The sequence below is a fragment of the Malania oleifera genome, chromosome 13 (assembly GCF_029873635.1).
Source record: "Malania oleifera isolate guangnan ecotype guangnan chromosome 13, ASM2987363v1, whole genome shotgun sequence".
Classification (NCBI taxonomy): Eukaryota; Viridiplantae; Streptophyta; class Magnoliopsida; order Santalales; family Ximeniaceae; genus Malania; species Malania oleifera.
Window position 1 is genome coordinate 4,908,821 of NC_080429.1, and position 21,137 is coordinate 4,929,957.

The following is a 21,137-nucleotide window of genomic DNA, read 5'->3' on the forward strand; positions in this document are numbered from 1 at the left end:
TAGAAATAAAAATTATTACTTATATTTTTATCGGTTATAAATTTCTTAGAAAATAATTCAAGTTATTTTAAAAGTATAAATAAAGTGAGAGAAAGAAAGGATATTTCTTGATAAAATATTTATTTTTTAATTTTTGTTGGGATTATGTTTCACTTTAATCTACAATTATAATATAATACTTATATATCCATGTGCTATATTGTGATTAAAATATAAATTGTAAGGTAAGTATCAACTTATGTATAAAAAAATGTTGATCAAAACCAGTATCTATACTATTCTTATTTAAATTAAATCATACTATTCTATTAAGCATTTCTTTTCTAAACTTTCAATGTTGATTACAATGCATTACACGTTTATCGTACATTACATGAGTAAATTCTTAATTATACTGGCCAGTGGTCTAATTTTTTAGTAATAATTATAATAAAATAAATTAATAAATAATATTTTTTAAAAAAATAATAAATAAATATATGCAAAGAAAAATATTAATTTGAGACAATTATAGATTTTTGGTAATATTTATGAGTAGTTATAAGGACATTTTAGGAATTCAAAAAGTCATACTAAGAAAGAAAAAATTTCCTTTCTAATAATAGAGATTAAGTCTGCAAATATTTAATCCTCTCTTTAGATTGGGGTCGAAAGACTGATATTAATTATCATGTCATATTTTTTTAACAGTTGTCAGAGTATTTAATAAGAAACTATTTTTGGATCATGCATAATTAAAGTGTTTATTTAAGAAGTAGAACTAACATTAAAGTACAAAAATCTCAAATCTCATGTATTAAATAAATTGTTAAGTACAATATTGTACTTGAATAAAATAAACTTTTTACAAGTGCCATTATTACCTTCTTTTTTTTTTTTTTTCCTTTATTTGAAAATATACACTTTCTAATTAAAGATATTGGAAATGCAGTTTTTATTTTCCTCGTCTTTTTTTTTTTTTCTCTCTTGATTGATGTTGGGGGTTTGAACTTTGAAGTCTTTATTATTATTATTATTATTATTATTATTATTATTATTATTATTAATTTTAAGAGTAACAAGAACTTTAACTTAAAAGTATGCGATGAATATAGCATTTGCTAAAAATAAAAGCAATTAAAATGATCTAGATATTTGTTAAGTTAAAGATAAAATATGTACAAATATGCACACATTGCACCGAAAATAAATGAAACACAATTGAGAGAGAGAGAGAGAGAGAGAGAACAATTTTATTTAGGGAGAGCATGAAATCATTATCAAAAATTAAAAAAAAAAAAACAAGAAGCAAAAATCAATAAGTAGAAACAAAAACTAAAAGTTAGAAACTAGTGACTTGTTTGATTAACATATATAAAATTGAAATAAATTTAAAAATAATTAAAATTATTTATTTTCATCTTTAAATTAAATAATATTATAAAAATATGATTGAAATAATAAAGTTACAAAATAATACACATTAAAAAATACTATACTAAAAATAAAATTTATTATGATCATTTTACTTAATTTTTATACTTTCAAAAATTACTTTATAATGAAAATTTTGTGGGTCATGATAATTAAAAATAGTAAAAAATATTTTATAATTGACTTAAAATATTTTTTAATTGGCCTTATTATTATTTTCTAAAATTTATGAATATTTTTATTTTCATTATATTTAAATTCATACGATCATTCAATTTTAACTTTAATTTTAATTTTAAAACGTATAAAAATAATGATTTAATCCAAAAGAGCTATTTTTAATATTAAAACTTCTGATAGCAGGTTGTTAAAGCAATTAAAAATCATAAAATTTAATTTTCAGTTTTTTCGCAAACAGCAAGGAGCCAAAAATAGAAACAGAAAACCAGTAACATAAATAAATGCGTTTTTATAATCTATTTCTTCATCATGTAGAAACAAACACAGAAAACATTAAACAGTAACAATACCAAACAAGTTTTATATTGTTAAATAGTTTATTTTAAGTTTTAACTCTCTCAAAAATACGAGTGCACTATAAATAAATTGTTTTAAGGTTTCAAAAATTGTAAATGAAAATAATCATGATGTAAATATTTTAAAGACCATCTTATTAATATAATATTTGAAAAAAATGCCCTACTTCAAAATAGTAATAGTACACAATAGAAAATTTTTGTGCACATAAGGTTTACAGCTATACACATGATAAAAACATCTGTTCTTTCTTATAGGTTTCAATATAAACACAAGTCATATACAAAACCCACAAAATATAGATCAAATAATGTATCAATAAGGATCTAGCTAGTTAGCTAGCTAGACTAATAGAATTTCAACTTTTACTTAATATTGTTGTGCATCATTTAAAAAAATAATTTATATATTCAATGCGGTTGCCTAGAAAAAGTTATGTCCTTTCATTATTTAAAATCCGTATTCAGTATAGTAGTCATAACATTCAAAAAAAAAAAAGATGAGTACAATAAACTTGTATTTAAAAATGAACATAAAAAATAATAATAATTTTCATACATTTAAGAAAAAAAACATGGGTGGGTAGGAGTAAGAACAAAGTCAAAAACAATAATTCTAGAAAAAAATAATCAAACAACTCAAATACTAAGTAGGGCCAATTTCAAAAAATTTATATTTTACTTATATATTTATTTAATTTGTAGAGAAACCCTGATAAAATATACAAATTTTAAAAAATTTATATATAAAATATAGTTATATATAAGAGTAAGTATAAAATTGAATGTTTAAAAATTTAAAGATAATTGTAAGATAATTGTGAAATGATATTAACAATATTTGTTTACGAATTATTTTAATAGAAATATTTTAATAGTTACTACTTTTATTTATTATTACATAAATTGATGATTGCTAATGGTTGTAGACACCCTATTTTGTCCGATCATTATATAGTCAAATTTAAGAATTTTTATATTTTTTAATTTAGTGTCATATAAGGTCTTCACCTAAATCGGATCTCTCGTTTTTTGTTCTTTCAAACTCACCGGGCATAACTGAGTTTTCATTAATTAGAAATTTTCCACAAATTTTTTTTTTTTTTACGTTCATTCATCTATGAGCTGCACAAATATATCATTTTTAAAACGAAATACAAATTGAAAATGAATCTTAAGTCTTGGCCTATCCTGTTGTGCTTTCTTCATCACCTGCACGCATAAGAGAGAGTGTTAATGTTCGTTCATATAAGTAAGTCAATGGGACCCGTTTCGGGTCAATTTTATATATAGGTGATAATGTGGGCTCAATTTTTGAAAGATTTATCCCAATTTGGGCTAAGGGTGTGATGAGCCCCGCCCTAGCAGCCTCTCTCATGGTTGTTCCCAGCCATGAGAAGCATGCATGTTTTCTCTCTTTCCCATGCAATCATTTTCAAAGTGGTTGATTCACATGGCCAGCCAGTCACCTTCACCCATTTCCATCAACTTGCCTATTAAAGGAATTAGAGGATGAGAAATTAAAGAGGAAGGAGAGGTTTGAAATTCAGATTGCAGGGATAGAGTTTGAAACAGAAAGCTGGAAATTGGAAAACAGAGCTTAAGCAAAGATTGAAAACAAAGGAATTAAGAAGATTAGGGCAAGCTGGAAAAGATCATTTAAAAGTGCAAGAAGTTGCAGAAGTCATGATCGATCAATTTTGAATGTAATCTTTAGGTATCATCCGCTGAACGGGCATGAAAGGGTGTTAATACCTTCCCTTTGCATAACCGTACTCTTGAATTCAAATCCGGTGACACGGATCATTGGCTGTTGGTTTCCTTGAACTAAGCAACCAATAAATGATAGAATAAAAAGTGTTCTAAAATAAATAGGTTAGTGGTGGCTTCATTATTTTTTTAAAAGAAACCCATTTCATAGTCTATATATTACACCAGACATCATATCTCATAATATCGAGTCTGTCACTTAGTCAAAGCATTTCGAAATTTTTGTTCCCACTAGGGTTGGGACATTGTAACATTATTGGTTACAAATTTTACCACTTCGGCCTTCAAAAAAATAAAATTGCTGAAGTGTAAGGGGTTTTAAGAGATAATGAGTTTATTTGCGGGGTGATTAAATTATTAATTTATTATTAATCCCAGTTTTATAATTACCTAAGTTACAAATTTAAGTTACAAAAAATATTAGGTTAATTATTTGTGGTCATTGAATTATTAATTATATTATTAATAGCAATTACAAAAAAACTATTAATTCAAATTTTGTATTATCGGTTAAAAAATAAATTATAAATCATAAGGCGGTTTAAATTAATTATCTATTTGGTTTTAAAATAGTAATTATTTTGCTTATTATTTTATAAATTAATTCAATCAAATTACAAAAATTATTAATTTAATTATAAATATAGGTATTCTCTTAAATTCTTGAAAATATAAATATTGGTAACTTGTAATAACTCGTGGAAGTCTCAATATTTTTAACATTTATACATACTAGGCAAATGGGTGGCAACACCTATAATTTTTTTCCAAATATTGTCTTTCGTTTATTTTATTTTGCATTTTCCCTTACTTTCTCTAAGCATAGAATCCTGACTCTATGGTTAACAAATCCATTAAAACATGACACTATAATATAAACATTTTTTTTATAACTTAATAATGAAATTTTACATTTTTTCATATCACTAATCCTAATTGTTGGATTATAGCAATTAAAAATTTTAGTCAATGCATATCACCTCTAAAGGATAGAAATGCCTACTTACTACTGCATTTTTGAAAAAAAAAAAAATTAAGAGGCAGCCCGATGCACAAAGTTATTGCGTATGCATGACGTGTTAAAGTAGACAATCTTGCCTTATATTTTTATTAGAAGTTATTTTCACAACTAAGGCGGGCCTGACCATAAGGCCATTGAGCATTTTGCCTAGGACCCAAAAATTTTGGGGCCCCCAAATTTTTATAATGTTAACATTATTTATGATGTCATTTCTTCTCATACTCTTTTCTCTCACTGACGATGGATTTTCCCACTATGTCAAAAGTAAATAAAATTGTATTTTGAAAAGTAAAGTAAATGCAATTTAATTCTTTCTTTTTCAAGTCTCAATGTCTCATGACCGTTTGGCATAACTCTTGAAAGCTAAAATTGACTACATTTATTTTGTCTTTAAATATTCTATTGACTATTACACTACCCCTCAATCACACGGTCTTAGGCGCTCTCTCTCGGTCATTCTCGTCTCTACTTCACTATTACTCTCATCTCTTTCCCTCTGTCTCTCTCACTCAATGTGATATTTTCTTTGTATTTCAACGTTTTCGATTCTCTGATTTTTTGTGATTTTGCATATCAAAAAATTAGAAAAATTAATTTTAAATAAAAATAAAAATTAAACTAAATATAAAGATGTTCTAATTAAAACATTTGTCTAGGGCCTCATATTGTGAAGAATCAATCCTGTTCACAACTCGAACTCATGATCTCGTAGATAAAAATAAAATTAATAAAAAGTTTATATATTAAACTTCTTTTGCAATCTTCAACTCACTGAAAATTAGAAGTTAGATGCAAACCTCTCTCCGACCTATTTTTAACTTCACATGAAACAATGAATCTTTACTTGTCTCATCCCACTTCCCCATAGTTAATAGCAAAGCTTTTATTTGATAGAATACTTAATAACATCATATTAATTAGTAGATATAAGATGCTCAAAAGGGTATCTTTAATACTAAAATGGAATTCTCCTTTGATATATTCTTTCAAAAATGTCAAATTTATTCTCATAACAACCAACAATTATTTTAACATATCCCTTTAAGTATCCACAATTGTCTCAAAATACTCTCACGTTGCATTTGGGAGTTTGCGCTTGAATATGAATTTAAGCAGATTTTGACAAATACATGTTAGAAAATTGATAAATTGAATGCTTTAGGTATGAGAATTTTGAGAAATAGAGGTTGAGTTTGTTCCTTTATACAAATGGTGGAGAATTTTATGGTGGTGAAATTGGACCATCATGGTTGAGAAACTCTTCAATTATAATTTATTCATCACAAGGAATAGGTTTTCATGGTTGGGATACATGCAAAATTTAGGGGATTAAGAAGAAAAATCGAAATATAATGTGAAAAGATGAGAGACTTAGATGTTTTCATGATATAACTAATATCCCATGAAGAAACTCCAAGGCAATGTGGGAGAAAAAATGTAAGACCGAAGAATGCAAGAAGGATAAGGGAGCTAAAAATACAAATACAAAAATAGTTATTATTAAATAGTAAGGACAAGAAGATGCGTTCGTAAATTAGTCTTATATTAATTTATTTTTTACTCATATAGTTGTAGTATGTAACTCATATTAAGTGGAATACGTATATAAAGAAAGCAGATTGATGCCGGAAGTGGAGCGGCATTTGAAGAATTTTTCTAATACCTCTGTACGGTTAGAGTTAGTATAAATATATATGATGTAATCTTACTTTCTAGATAGTGAAATTCAGTATTAGTGACGAAATTCAATCCGTTTTAGTAACAAAATTTCATCTTTCACTAGTACTTCCGTCACTAAAAATCAATTTCCCCGGCTCAAACAAACGTGGAAAACCACTTTTCGTCCGAAAACTATTTCGGAAAAATATTAGTGACGATTCTTGAGGTATTAGTGACGATTTCAATACGTTACTAAAGGGAACTTATTAGTGACGGTCGATAAGCAGTCATTATTATTATTGTATTAATTAATAAATAAAAAATTTCACAGTGTTAGTGATGGTTTTGTACATTCGTCATTATTAGTCCATTATTAGTGACAGTTTAGAGAACCCTCACTACTAATTCTTTTATTTAAAAATAAAAAAAATTTCCTTATTTTTTGTAGCATGAATTTCAAGTGGAAAATTTTAAGAATCCAAAAACTAAGAACTAGTTTTAAAGGCTCATCAAATTTGATGTTGTATAGATAGTATAGATATGCACCTATAAATTGAGTCAATTAATTATGAAAGGTAAGTTAATTTAATATGCCATTTATTTTGAAGCTCAATTAATTCCCTTCCCCCAAATAATCTGCAAAGTTTTCTCTTAATTATTATGATTTGATTCAAAATTTATCTTACATCACCATAATCTTTCTCTAGTTTATCTTAACGTTTTGAGCGAAGAAACATTTTTACTTGTCTAATTTATCTTTTAACAAGCTAAAAACTTAAATAGTATTATTTTTAATTTCTAAAAAAATCACGAGAACGTGAAATCTTAATTTTTTACATCATTAACATTTGATTTTTCATAATTTTTAATAACAAAATTCCATTTTAAATATTTTTTTTATAGATGGAGAAAGACATTAAAATTTTATTTATTTATTTATTTTCTTTTATTTTTTTTCCTCTAAAAACTTAATCTAAACAAAACCTTAGATATTTGTCATGTCTTATTCAAAAAGCTAATTTCACATGTCCACGTGCAAGAACACTTGCGAAATTATTGTACTAATTTAAGATCATACTTTTTTCCATGATTTTATATTTTTTTTTTTAGTAAAAACATGACAACTCAGTAGGCCTGGCAAAACGGGTCATAACCCGTCAGGTCACCCGGACCCGCCCGTTTAATACGGGTTCGGGTTTAAGAATATTAACCCATTTAATAATTGGGCGGGTCACGGATCAACCCGTTTATAAACGGGTTAAGTGGGTCTGGGCGGGTCACCTGGCGGGTGACCCGCTAATTCGCTATGCGGCTATGCCTTCGGCCCTTCACGGTCTTCACCTTCACGCCTCAGTGCCGCACGGAGTCAGTGACTAGTGAGTCACGGTTCACTGAATCACTCTTCGGTCATCACCAACACAATCACACACACTTGAAAAAAAGAAACCCCTAACCCTAACCTGCGCTGCGCCGCGCCTCTCCACGGACCACAGTCCACTCCAGTCTCCAGTCTCCTCGTCTGGCCGTCTGGATCGTCTCTGAGAGAGGCTCTCGGCTCTCGGCTCTCAACTCTCAGCTCTCACTCTCTCTGTCTCTCAGATTCTCCTCTCCCTCTGGCAGTCTTTCCTCTCCTCTGGTGACTGGTGCGCTGCTACGCGCCGGATCTGCCAGGCTACCGGTCATCGTCTCCTTCGAACGATCCATAGACGCACACAGAGGACCAGCCGGCAGCCAACCAAAGGTGGTCCGGTGGAGCCGTGGTGTGTGTGTGTGTGTTTTTTTTTAATTTTACATTTTTTAAAAATTGTATTCATTAAAGGGTTGTATTTTTTTTTACATTCTTTTTATTTAGAAATTAATAAATAAAATGTAGTTTTTTAAAAAATAAAATGTCATTTTTTAAAATAAAAAAATTATATTTTTTAAACGGGTGACCCGTTACCCGCCCGTTTATTAAATGGGCGGGTTAGGGTTGGTATGTGTGTGATCCGTTTAACATCGACCCGTTAATGACCCGGCCCGTTTATGACCCGGCCCGTTAGTGACCCGCCCAAACCCGGCCCGCCCGCCCGTTTTGCCAGGCCTACAACTCAGTTGTTGAGAAAGTAATCAATTAATTATTAAAAAATAAATAAAAATACTTGTTAAATAAATATGATAAATTATGAAAAAAAAAAAAATTAAATGCACTTGAATCACAATTCTCAATAAAAGTAGTTGTCATGATTGAGAATTATTCAATCTTATGTTTAAAGAGTACTTTAAATTTTTATTCATATTGAATTTGAATAATATATAATATAAACTAATATTACTTTTTAAAAAAAATTTAAATTTAAGTTCTAAAATTTATATTATGAGATGCAGCATAAAAGTTTTTATAAGCAAAAATACCACCAAAGCCATGCGGCCAACACGTGGTGAGATCGGATTCGACACCGTAGAGAACGATTGAGTGGGATAAAGTTGGCAGCCAGTTTGGTGCTGGTAGCCGTAGTACCCCATACTGTACAACTATACAAAAGGATTGGCCAGCTGGTCGTAGCTACCGATGAAAGCCGTAAGCGGTATAAAGCAGGCAATCGCCGGCAGCCGCCGTTGGTCATCATGTGCTGCCCTTTGAGATACGTATTTCCATTTTTACCCTCTTACTGCCTTCTAAATTTAATTTGCATTTTTAGGAGTATAAATTTTAAATATTCAATTTAAATTTGTTTATATATTTATGAATTAATATTATGTTTTAAAACATAAATTTTAAAATTTGAATTTGTATGAGTACGAGTCAATCCTTGTTGCAAAATCAAACTCTGCTATTCTTTTGTTTTTTCTTTTTGTTTTTTTTGGAGTTTCAATCGTGGGAGGCTGTTTGGGGGGCTAGAAAAGAAAGCCAAAATTTTCCAAGCAGTCAAGGGTGACCTAAGTTAGATACGGAAGTGGGTTGACTTTGACCCACAACTTGCACCTCACGTAGGCTCCAGTTTCGTAATTAATGCAGCCAAGCAGGAAATTTTTTAGGGTAAATTGTACGGCTTGATTTTTCCAAACTATGTTGCTTGACTTTTGCTCTGACGTGGCTGCCTAGCCTATAGGCAAATCGCAAATGGTAGATTTTGATTTTAATGATTTTTTAAATTTGAAAAATAATTAGAATCAGATTAATTATGAAAAATACTTTTTTTTATTTTAATTTTTTAGAAAATTTCAAAAATAATTATTTTTTTATTTACAAAATTTATACAAGATAAATTATTAAAAAAAAAATTTTGACACTATTTATTTGCGATAGTTTTGTTTTCAATTTTTTTACTTTCTCAATTAATTGTAAAAATATTAGATTATTTTAAAATTTTATAATTTTATAATTTTATATAGGCAAGTATTTGTTTATTATTTTTCTAATTTTATAACTCTTACTTTTTATATGAGAGCATTGAATTTGGATTTTGAACTTTAATTTAATGTATAGAGTTTTTTATCTATACAAATCTAAATTCAAACCCAAAATTCATGATTTATAATATTAACTTATATGATTTTTGAAAAATTAGAAAACAAGTTATCTTTTTTGTAATTATTTTAGAATTTATAAATAAAAATATTAAATTATTTTGCACACTAGAACAAACTTTTTATTTTCTACTCTTTTTAATATGAATATTGAAAAACAAAAAAAGAAAATTTTATAATTATTCAAAAAATTAAAAATAAAAAATAAATATTTTTGCTTGTATAGTCTTACTTTGTCTCTTGGACGGAAATAAAGATAAACTCTATACTTGAAAATATTAAAAAATATTATCATTTTTAGATTTAGGGTATAAAGTGGTTGTATTGTAATTTGAAAGAAAAGTACGTATCAAAATAATTTTTTCACCAAAGATTTGAAATTCATGAATCATAAACTTTCACTTTAACTTTTTAACTCATATAAATGATATTATATTTTGGTGTAAATTCTATTAGCATGGAGTCTCATACTAGGGTTGTAATGACCCGAATTTTAAAAGTGGAATTTAAATAATAAAAGAAAGGAGAATGGAAGTTGGGAAAAGAAGGGAAACTGCCAAACTTCGTCAACGAACACAGGGTTTCGTCGACGAAGGCTTTAAAGATTTCATCGACGAACACAGGGCTTCGTTGACAAGAAAATGCCGAGAGGGGGGTTTCTGAGCTGACTGAATTTCGTCGACGAGGAGGGGATTTCGTCGACAAAATTTGTGAAGGACTCGTCGACGAAGGTCGGGCTCGTCGACGAATCCTGCTGTCTATATATATGAAAAATCCGATTTTTATTCATTTACAAGCTTCCCCACTCTCTCCTCTTCGGCCCTCTCACTCTCTCTCTTCGATTTTGGGCTCGTTTTATGCCGGATCGAAGATTTGAGGCTACCACGACGCTCTTGACGAAATTCTCTGCGATTTTGCCGGAGCAGATCGTTGGGAAAACGGAGTTGAAAATCATCCCAGAGTTGAGGTATGACTTTTTAAGTCAAATTAGACTTTATGGTAATTATAGAAATTGATGTACGTATAAAAATACTAATAATTAATATTGGGAGTTTTGAGTTTCAGGGTATTGAGTAGGAAATCCTATGGGGGTCAGGCTAGGATTTTAGGGGGCTTTCTCAATAGTCAGGTAAGGGAATAAACTAAAGCAGTTAATTTCCATATAAATTATGATTGATTACGAGTAAATTTATTTTCAGAAAAGCATATGTTATAATGTGTAATACGAATGAAATGTACGATTGGGAAAATACTGCTATGATAATTAAAATATACATGTATGTATGAGATGCCCGAAAATCATGATTTTAGTATGACTTTTAACAGAGCATGTGTGGCATGAATATTATTTTACGTGAAATGAGATATGATACGAATGCTTTTACGAGTAAAACACATTTTCAGGTATTTTGGAAAGATGGGTTATGTTATATTAAGTTGACGAATATATGACAAATGAGTTATTTTCAAAATGTAAATACCTGAAATGTATCTGGCGCAAGGCCATATTTATGTTATCAACACGAGGCCGTATTTATATGATTTTGGCACGAGGCCATGTATTTATGTTATCGACACGAGGTCGTATTTATGTTATTGGCACGAGGCCATATTTACTATGATTTTTGGCACGATGCCATATGTATGGTTTCGGCGCGAGGCTGTATCTATGTTTCGGCATGAGGCCAGGATGATGTTATGTATGTTCATGTATTATATGTTATTATAACCAGGATGTTAGTTTAGTTCAGTTCAGGACTCGGTACCGTAGCTATATTGTAGATCAGATATCTACTTCAGATTAGTGCTAACCGTCCCACGAGGGGATGGGAGATGGATAGTCGATGTGACTTTCAGTAGAGTGTGGACGTCCACCTGGCAGTCCGGACCAAGGTGTGGCGGGCCAATCGTACTTACAGACATATTTGATTTGGCAGTGGTCGGCTAGCCATTATCGGGTCCCGCCTTCGGGCTGCACAACCTGTCATGGGGGGTAATACATGACATTAGCTAGCTATTCATCCTGGGTTGATTTTCAATATTACGAGTTATAACAGAGGTTTATGTATGTATGTTATGATTTATTAACGAATATGAAAATACATGATTATCTAGTATGATATTATGATTATTTCCAGAGTTATGAAATGTACTGTATATGTATAAGCACTTTAAATGTTTATATTGTCACACAACTGTATTTAGTTTATTTTCCCTTACTGAGAAGTGTCTCACCCCCAACATTAAATAATTTTTCAGGAAACCCAAAGAAACCGGCGAGTCAAGGCCGCCGTTGAGTGAGTGGAGCTTCCCTACTAAAAGGGTAAGCGTTGCACTAGGACTAGGAGTTTTTGTTGTATGGTCCTAGTGTTGTTTTTGGCTTTTTGGAGATTGTACATATAAACAGTATGTTGATGTTAATAGAAAACTTTGGTATTATGTTTTGTGATTCAATGTTTGAGATTTTATGTTTACTGCTGCTAGGTTTTCCGCTGTGTTTGTTAGACGTCCCTTGTAACGACCCAGAAAATATCCATATTCAAATATTAAGAGAGAGAAAAATAGAAATAAAAAGAACAGCAGGAAGCTGCCAGGCTTCGTTGACGAACATAGGGTTTCGTCGACGAAGGCTTTATTAATTTCGTCAACGAACACAGGGCTTCGTCGACGAGAAAATACCGAGAGGGACTCTGAGGTAGCCTGAATTTCGTTGACGAATACAGGGCCTCGTCAACGAAATTTGTAAAGGACTCGTCAACAAACACAGGGTCTTGTCGACGAAATCCCCTGTTTATATATACGGAATCCAGTGAAAAATGTCATTTTTATGAAATCTCTCTCTCTCTCCTCTCTCTCTCTCTCCCTACGACTTTCTCTCCCTTCTCTCTTCATTTTTGGCCCCACTAGTCACCGGATCGATGATCCAAAGCTACCACAACGCTCCTGGTGGAGTTCTCCACAAATCTGCCGGAGCAGATCGTCGAGAAAACGAAGTTGGATTTCATCACAAATTTTGGGTCAGGTCTCTTATTGAGTTTTTGACTTCCTGATAGTTATAGAAAATGATGTAGACTAGGAAATACTGATGTTTTGTTCTGGGGGATTGCGTTTTCAGGATGTCGGGTTAGGAATCCTGCGGGTATACAACCAAATTTTTATAGGGGCTTTTCAAAGTTGAGGTAAGGGAAATATGCTATGCTAGGAGTTTTTACAGAGTTAATAGAGATTTCATAAACATAATTTCATGCCAGTTTATTATGTAGTTTAAAAGAAAATGAGCATAAATGTTTGTGTGGCCTAAGTAGACTTTTATGTGAAGAAGGAATTTATACAGTTTTTATGAAATATCATACTATACTGAGTACAAAGATATAGATAGTATATATATTTGTTATAGTTTTCTAGCATATGAGATTATATAGATATAGATTTACATTCACAGAGAAATATACATGCATATACAGTTTTTATATGAATAGTTCATGAAACAGATATATACATATATACAGATACATGTATACAGTTACTCAGATCAGTATTCATATCACAGTTTTACACAGATACATGTATACAGTTACTCAGACAAGTATTTATATTACAGCTTTATACAGGACAATAATACAGAGTTACAAAATGTCATATTTTTCCTATTACCATAACATATAGAACACAAACAGAGTATATATACAGAATACACAAATAGATATGCAGAGGTAGCATCAAGATGCTACAGATATAGTGTTTACAGTATAGAAAGACAGAGTTATGGTAATTTTGGAAACACGTTGAAAACAGTAAAAGAGTATATATATGTATATATGTATATAGTATCAGATCCCTGAAGGAAGTTACAGATACAGATTACAGAGCACGGTACCGTTGCTAAATACAAATAGAGTGCAACCACATATCTCAGATAGTATGTGGGTACCATCATGCCGTGCTCGGAGAGTATGCAGCTCCCCAGTACACTGGGTTGAGGGGGCCGGTATTGACGAGGTAGTAGCCAGTCCCAAGCTTAGGAGAGGATGCAGTTTGGCCGGACTGAGGTAGTGTAGAGTATGATGACCTATCTGGAGGGCCGACCAGATAGAGTCCCGCCTACGGGCCGCACAACCCTGTCATGAGGGGTCAAATCATGATGTACAGAGTTCCAGGGATACAGAATAGTTATATGTATGAAAACAGTTTTATAGCATATGATGAAATAGTATGATATATTACTAGTATAAAAAGTAGAAAATAGATGATACAATACGTATTAAATAAAGAAAGAAAGATATGCTTGAAAGATATGATTTATAGATTGTTTATTGCATTACAAAACAGTTATTATTTTAAAAGCATACTTAACTTAGTTGCCACACACTAGTGATAGCATATTTCCACTTACTAAGCGTCAACTCACCCCTTTATTCTCACATTTTTCAGGTGAGCCAGATAGGCGAGCAGATCAGGCTCGCGGATAGAAAGAGTGTTTGGTCACTCTGGTTATAGGGTGAGTTTTTGGCAGAGATGTGTATGTTTTTGGGATAGATAATATTGGAGTGGCATTTTTGTGTATGGTCTATATATTCTAGAATCTGGTATTGTACAGTTTATATATAAATGGTTTATGATTTATGTCTCTGCTGCGTAGGAATGTTTACTATATATAAAAAAATTTATAAGAAATTTGAGGTCATTACATCCCTGCTACTCACGCGTTCGGGATGACCATTTTATTTATTACGTTGTAGTTTATTGAGGGATGTTACAAGTGTGCCTCTAAAAATTAATGTGACACTAGAAAAAGCATATGTGCTTCTTGTTTGATCAATTTAAAGCTAAAAAGTACATGATATATTTGATCAAATAAGATAAAAAAAAACCCTATTAATCCAAACTCATCGACTCAGTCCAATCAGAACCTACCCCAAACCTATCTTAGAAAATACATATGATTGCATAAATAAAAAAAAACACTCTCCAATTCAAACATACTTGGTTGACCCAAACTTGTATGAACTAAGTAAATTACCATAATGATACTATGCTACAACCATTGAGAAAGTAAAATCAGATTTTAATATTGCAAATTCGAGTTTTTAAATATAAATGGGAGACAGTGTTGCATGCTAGTAGTGGGATGTAGTAGAGGTTATCAAGAAGAGAATCAGATAATCCTTAAAAGTTCAAGAATTAAGCGGAGGAGAATGACATAACGATGTTAAAAGCTTTAGAGAGAGAAGATCTGGGTTAGAGAGAGAAACTTTCTAGTAAGAAATGAGAACTGAAAGTGTTCCTTAAATAAGGAGAGAAGAGCGATACTTATAGTGCTAATTAAAGGTGTGACTATTCAACGAGAGAGGATCATGATTGTGTATTTGAGTCATTCCACAATAGAATGATGTATGGTTAGAAAGAAAATTAAGAAAATGTCATGTAACATGATTAACACTTAAACTATCTAAAAATAAATAGAAAGTGGCCCCACGGCATGACGTGGAAGAAGGAGCATCAGGGGTTCAATTTCAGGTAGATACACTCACGGAGCCAGCGATACCTATGGATGGTGAGAGTTTACTCTGTGAGCCAACGGGGACTGTGGATGATGAGAGTTTGCTTTATGAGCTAGCAGGGACCATGGATGGTGAGAGTTCTCTATGAGGTAGCGGGGACCGTGGATGGTAATGGAGATGTGTCCTGAGAGTCGGGTTGGCCGAACGTCCAACTGATGCACAGAAGCCGTATCCGCATCCGGACTTTACCCTGATCAACGAGACCTGAGGGCGGAGGATGCTGATCTGTAGGTTTGGTGCCGCACCAGGAGGTTCGAAGGGCTCGTTGGTAGTTGGAGTTTCTATGTAATAAAAAAAAAAATAGAAAGTGTATAAAAAAATAAAATATTCAAATAATAAATTTGTTTCCATCATATTATTATTTCTCAAGTGTGAATAAAAATTTCTCATATGACAAAATAGTAATAAACTATTGTCCAAAAAGTATGATCGATGAAAATGTGAATGTTGTCATAAGAAAAGGAAATGGAGGTTTTTGACTAAACTAATGATATTGCCTCAAAAAAAATGGTAACGAAAAATAAAAATATTTTTAGGGAAAATATTTTTAAAATATTTATTCATTTATTTGAAAAAAATAATGTATTTTTTTTAAGAAAAGTGTTTTGTATGCTTAGAAGAAGGTTATTTGTGTTAACTATTTTTTTTTCTCTTTCTCGTTTATGTATGGTATTAAACAAAAATAATAATAATTACTATTCATTTTCTTTGGACTTAAAAGGTAAAATAAAAATATCAAAAGTATTTTTCTCGATAATTTGCAAGCGAAAGAGTTCCGGGAGTAACCCGAATATCAAAAGAAAAAAAAAATTATAAAGGGGGAAAAATGCACTAAAATATTAACTATTGGGGATTGTAATAATAATGGAACATAAATTATTAAAAAGAATGGCAAGTAGAAAATGATGGTGTGTGGGGAGTTTTGGTTATTAATATATATTAATTAATGTTAATGTGAAGATAGAACTTCAACTTTTTAATGTTCAATGGGCCGCTCAATTGTCCAAATCTTCCTCCTATCAATAATTTTTAAAAAAGACCTAACATTTAGTCACCAGGGTCAATAATTTCTTCGCCTTTATCAACCCTTGTAACCTTTTGCTCAAAAAATATTTCAGTGGACTTGGATCGTCACGTCAACAAAGTGAGTAGTTCGAGTTTTTTTTTTTTTCATGCATGAATACACATGTATTTTTTATTTGGACAAAAAAATATTAACCTCACTTTAAGTTTAATAAAATGATACTTATGTTGTTTGAAACTTCAAAAATTTAGACACCTCCCTTAAAATTTCAAAAATCTTATAAATTTCTATTGATATTTAATTTTTTAGACACTTGCACCTCTTAAAAGATTTGTCTTTTTGTAAAAAGTAAGGGCTGGTGTGCATCCTTTTCAAATTTTAGGGGAGGTATGTGGAACTTTTTTAGGCACTTGCACCTCTTAAAGGAGATGAGTGTCTTTAAAACAAACTTTAAGCAAGGTTAGTATTTTATGTTAGGGATCTATGAACAATAATCACACACAAGCAAAAATAAGCACACAAAATAAGAACATCATATTTACGTGGTTTGGTCTAATCTAACCTACGTCCACGGAGCACACCGAATTTACTATAACCTGAGAGAAAAATAAGGGGAGGAGACACACAACTCTACTCAACTCTCTTCTCACCTTTAACACAATACTCACACACTCCTCATTCAGTCTCACTTGCTTGCATATTCACATACAAATGCTCTCATTATATAGATACATAGGATGATGGTAAAAGGAAGGGATTAATTGTGATTTAATGGGATGAATTTGGCACGCGGTATTATTATTCCAGCGCATGAAAGTTGGCTCCTCCGCGACTCTCATTCTCATCTGCAGGTCATCATCATCAAGACCATTAAATTTTTCGTTTCCATTTAATCTCTGTTTCCATATTTGCTTAACAATCTCTTACTTAGAGACAGAGACACCATCTCAACCAGTATATAGGCTCAAATCTGTCTTCAAGCATGAAACCAATTGAAATTGAGCACAACTTTAGCTTCTCTATAACCACCACCTTTGTCAACATATATGTTGGATTCCTACTACTTTGGATTTTTTCAAGTGTCAACACTCCATCCTCTAATAGAGATATGACGAAATGATAACATAATCTAATGTGTTTGGTTCTAAAATGAAATGTAAAGTTCTTTGCCAAATGTATTTCACTCTGACTATCCCTATGCAAAACATTCCTCTTTTACATTATTTCGAGCTATATCAACAAACCTTGAAGCCAAATCATCTCTTTACTGGCTTCTGTCACTGCTACATACTCAACTTCTGTAGTGGATAGGACAACAATCTTCTGTATCCATGACATCCGACTAACAGTTGTTGTGTCAACAGTAAACACATATCCGGCGGTACTTCTACGATGATCAATTTCACCAGCAAAATTGGCATCAACATATCCTTAAATTTTCAAGTCTTCTTTCCCAAAACATAGACATTTATCAATAGTACCATGTAAGTATCTCAAGATCCACTTCACTTGTGACAACCCGAATAAAAATGAAATTTAAATAATAAAGACGAATAGAAATGGAAACAATAATAAAAGGAGGAAGTCAATTTTGTCGACGAAGACTGAATTTCGTCGACGAAGAAATACCGAGAGAGGTTTTGAGCCGACTAAATTTCGTCGACGAGGACTGAATTTCATCGACGAAATTATTAAGGGATTCGTCGACGAATGACGTGGCTCGTCGACGAATCTAGTTCTATAAATATGGAAAAATCCGGACTTTACTTCACAATTAAGCCATCTTTCATTTTCTCTCTCTCCCTTTTGGTTCTCTCTCTCTCTCTTTCTCTCTCATCGATTTTGGGCCAGATTTATGCCAGGTCGACAATCCAAAGTCACCACGACGCTCCTGGGGAAGTTCTCTTCAAATCTGCCGAAGCAAATCGTTGGCAAAAGCAAGTTGGAAATCATCCCTAAGTTAAGGTAAGGCTTTTTAAGCCAAATTTGGCCTTGCGGTAATTATAGGAAATGATGTACACATAGAAATACTGAAGTTTAATATTGAGAGTTTTCATTTTCAGGGTATTAATTAGGAAATCCTATGGGTATTAGATCATGATATTTTAGGGGGCTTTCTAAGTAGTCAGGTAAGGGAATAAACTGAAGCAGGTACTTTTCACGCAAATTATTATTATTTATGAGTAACTTGATTTCCTGAAAGTATTTACGATATTTGAATATTATGGAATAAACGTACGTTTGAGAAAAATACTGCTAATGTGATGAAACGTATATACATGTATGAGATGCCAGAAATTATGATTTTTAGAATATAATGTATGGTTTTATACAATAAATGTGTGGCATGAATATTATTTTCCATGGAAGAATATCATGATACGACAATGATACGAATGAAATATGTTTTGTGAAATTATGAAAGAGTACAGTATATTATGATGATTTTGAAATGCATGGTAATTGATTTAATTTCAGAACGATATGTATGATATGTTCGGCACGAGGCTGTAATTATGATATGTTCAGCACGAGGCCGTAATTATGATATGTTCGACATGAGGTCGTAATTATGATATGTTCGGCACGAGGCCGTAATTATGAAATGTTCGGCATGAGGCCGTAATTATGAAAGATGTTATATAATTATGTACTATATGTTATTAGAATACGGATGTTAGTTTAGTTTAGTTTAGTTTAGTTCAGTTCAGGACCTCAGTACCGTAGCTATATAGATCAGATATCTATGTTCAGATTAGTGCTAACCACCCCACGAGGGGGTGGGAGATGGATAGTCGATGTGGCTTTCAGTAGAGTGTGGACGTCCACTTGGTAGTCCGGACCAGGGTGTGGCGGGCCCATCGTACTTATAGACATATTTGACTCGGCAGGGATTGGCCAGCCATTGTCGGGTCCCGCCTTCGAGCTGCACAATCCGTCATGGGGGGTAATACATGACATTAGCTAGCTATTCATCCTGGGTATGCTTTCAATATTATTAGTTATAACAGATGTTTTATGTACGATATGATTTATTAGAAAATATGAAAGCATGTGGTTATTTAGTATGATATGATGAATGTTTACGAAAATATGAAATGTACTGTATATGTATAATTGCCTTAAATGTTCATGTTGCCATACAGCTGTATTTAGTTTATTTTCCCTTACTGAGAAGTGTCTCACCCCCAAACTAAATATATTTTTTAGGAGACCCTGAGTGACCTGCGGGTCGTAGCCACCGTGAAGAAATGTCGTCTTCACATCCAACTACTTGAGATGTAGGCCCTCCGAGGCAACAATGCTCAAGACTAATCATATGGTTGTTAACTTCACAAATGGTGCAAAGATATCAATGTAGTCAATTCCTTCCTTCTGCTCGAAGCCTTTGATTACCAATCGGGCTTTATACCTTCTCGATCCATCATGCTCTTCTTTGATCATGTACACCCATTTGTTGTGAAAATTCTTCTTACCTTTGGGCAACTCAACTAGTTCCCACGTTTTGTTGGAGTTGAGGGACTTCATTTCATCCTTCATTCCAAGCTCCCACTTGCTCGAATCTCCCACCTGACATGCTTTATCATAGCATTCGGGTTCTCCTCCATCTATAAGAAGTAAGTAATTCATATACCTCTTATTTGGTACATGCTGCCAAGAAGATCTCCTAAGTTCCAGAGCTGGAGCTGGAGCAGGAGCAGGAGCCGGTGGTGCGACAATCTGCTCCACTGGTTCCTCTGCTAAAGGAATCTCAACATTTTAATGTTGTGTCTCCTCTGCCTGAGGATTCTCGGTGCGTTGTGTCCCGACATCTTCTAAGAAATCATCCAACTACATAAGTTGTTTCATTTTGAACTAGTTCTGCGGGTTCTATTGTGTGTCTATCTTTGTACATCACCTTTTTATTAAAGATCACATTTCTGCTTCTGATCACCTTCTTGTTTTCATTGTCCCAAATGCGATACCCATACTTATCTTCACCGTAACCGACAAAGGTGCATTTTTGGGACTTTGGATCAAGCTTGTTTCTAACATGATCACTAACATGCACATATGCTACACAACCAAAAACTTTCAAATGTGAAAGTCTTACCTCTTTTCAACTCCATACCTCTTTTGGTAGACAGTAGTCCAACGATACTGATGGACTCCTATTAATCAAGTATGTTGTTGTGTTGATTGCTTCTGCCCAGAATTGCTTTGGTAAGCCTGACTGCATACACATGCTTCTGGTTCTTTCAGTCAATAATCGGTTCATCTACTCGACTACGCCATTGTGCTTAGGCGTATCTAGCACAGTTCTTTCCATCCTGATACCATGCTCATAACATAATTTCTTGAACCCGGTGTCTTCATACTCATCACCGTTATCAGTTCTCAGCTTCTTGATTTTCAAACCAGTTTCATTTTCAACCATTGCTTTCCAAATCTTGAAAGCATCAAAACATCTGATTTGAATTTCAGAAAGTAAACACATACCTTCCGAGAATGATCGTCAATAAATGTCATGAAGTAATTCCTTCCACCTATGGATGAGACGGTCGTCAGTCCCCATACATCTGAGTGGACTAGTTCAAGTCTCTCCTTCTTTGGGGTACTGGTGTATCTCTGGAAACTTACCCTCTTTTGTTTCCTGAGTATGC